Consider the following 2350-nt stretch of genomic DNA (forward strand, 5'->3'; position numbering starts at 1 on the left):
CTCACGTGACGCCTGATTACTCTCAACTCCATAATCCCACTTCATATTCCGGCGCCGACACAATCACTGTAGGTAATGGACAATCTTTACCCATCTCCAATACAGGTTCTGGCTTTGTATACACTCCCACAGGTACTTTCTCATTATCCACGTTACATCACGTCCCATCCCTCACATCTAATCTTCTGTCTGTCTATCTGTTTACCAAAGAAAATAATTGCACTCTTCTTTTCAATGCCCATAATTTTCAGATCATGGACAATTTAACCAAACAGATCCGGTACAAGGGCCGTTGTGAGCAAGGTCTATACACTCTTCCTTCCAAGCTATCTGCGTCAATCTCATCTTCATCAGTTGCTAATCAAGCCATTCGTTCTTCAACCTGGCACCGCCGACTTGGTCATCCATGTGCCGCAGTCACTAAGTCCATTTTGTCTGTCTTAGGTTTTTCTTTTTCCACTAAGGACCATTGTGAGTCATGTTCTGTAGCCAAATCGAGTCGTTTACCGTTTATCTTATCTAATACTAAGGCCACAGCGCCATTTGAATTAATACACTCTGATGTTTGGGGTCCAACCTCCATCTCCTCCTTTAATGGTTTTCGTTACTATATATGTTTTGTTGATGATTATAGTAAATTTACATGGCTTTATCCCTTAAAACGCAAATCTGAAGCATATTCGGTTTTTGTAAATTTTGAACGCATGGTCAAAACCCAATTCAACTCCAACATCAAAATCTTTCGCAGTGACAATGGAAAAGAATTTTTAAACAATGCCTTTGGCTCTTTTCTCCAATCTCTTGGCATTGTTCATCACACATCTTGCCCCTATACTCCTGAACAAAATGGTGTTGCCGAACGCAAACACCGTCACCTCATTGAAACCGTCGTCACTCTTCTTCATGAGTCTCATCTCCCTGCACCTTTCTGGGTTGAGGCGTTGGCCACTGCCAACTATCTCATCAACCGCATGCCCACATCCTCCCTCTCTAACACCTCTCCCTATGAATGTCTATACACACACCGTCCAGATTACACTCATCTTCGACCATTTGGTTGTCTTGCCTATCCCTGGCTACGCCCTCACACTCAACACAAACTTCAACCCCGGTCTACACCATGCATCTTTCTAGGCTACCATCCCACCATAAAAGGATACAAATGTTTTGAACCCATCTCTCAAAAAACATATGTCTCTCGTCATGTTCGTTTTATCGAGGAGGATTTTCCCTATCCCCGGTTAAGCTCCGTCAATGCCACGTCCAACCCACTTGGTCTTATTCCAATCTTTCCACCGAGCTCACATGGCCTTGTACCGGCATCCATTACCCCATCCATCATACACACACCACCCAATCCCAACCCTCTCATCCCATCTGGATCACCCACCACCCCCAATCCACCCATCCCACCAACTTTCAACCCTCCTCACCAACAATCTCCACCAGCCGAAACAACACCTCCTCCTCACCAACAATCTCCACCAGCCGAAACAACACCTCCTCCACCCCTAACCCCTTTACATCACATGCAAACCCGTTCCAAATCCGGCATTTTCAAGCCCAAAGTCTACACCACCACTTCACTTGCTCCCTCTGAACCTACTACCTACAAACAAGCATCTACCAACCCCCTTTGGTGTCAGGCTATGGATGATGAATACAGGTCTCTTATTAATCAGCATACTTGGGAATTGGTGCCAGCACCCAGACATCGAAAACCAATTGGTTGCAAGTGGGTGTACCGCATCAAACGTAATGCCGATGGATCCATCTCTCGTTACAAAGCTCGACTAGTTGCGAAGGGTTATCATCAAGAGTATGGCATTGACTATAAAGAAACTTTCAGCCCAGTCGTCAAGCAGCAGACTATCCGTCTAGTCTTGTCTCTCGCTCTTCATAATGACTGGCCCTTACACCAGCTCGATGTGAGCAATGCTTTTCTCCATGGCACTCTCGACGAGGACATTTATATGGATCAGCCGCCTGGCTATGTTGATTCTCGCCATCCACATCTTGTCTGCAAGCTCAAAAAGTCCCTCTATGGCCTCAAGCAGGCCCCCCGTGCTTGGTATAATCGCTTCTCTTCTTTTCTGCAGGATATTGGCTTCCGAACGTGCACTCATGACACAAGTTTATTCACTCTCCGGCATCCTCATGGCCTAGTCATAATTCTTCTCTACGTTGATGATATTGTGATTACCGGCAGCTCATCTGCTCTTATCTCCACCATCACTAAATCCATGCATCAAAATTTTCAGCTGAAAGATCTTGGCCCTCTACATTACTTTCTTGGCATTGAAGTACTTCGTACCTCCTCCAGTCTCCTACTTCATCAGTCAAAATACAC

This window comes from Solanum pennellii, chromosome 1 (genome assembly GCF_001406875.1).
Source record: "Solanum pennellii chromosome 1, SPENNV200".
NCBI lineage: Eukaryota > Viridiplantae > Streptophyta > Magnoliopsida > Solanales > Solanaceae > Solanum > Solanum pennellii.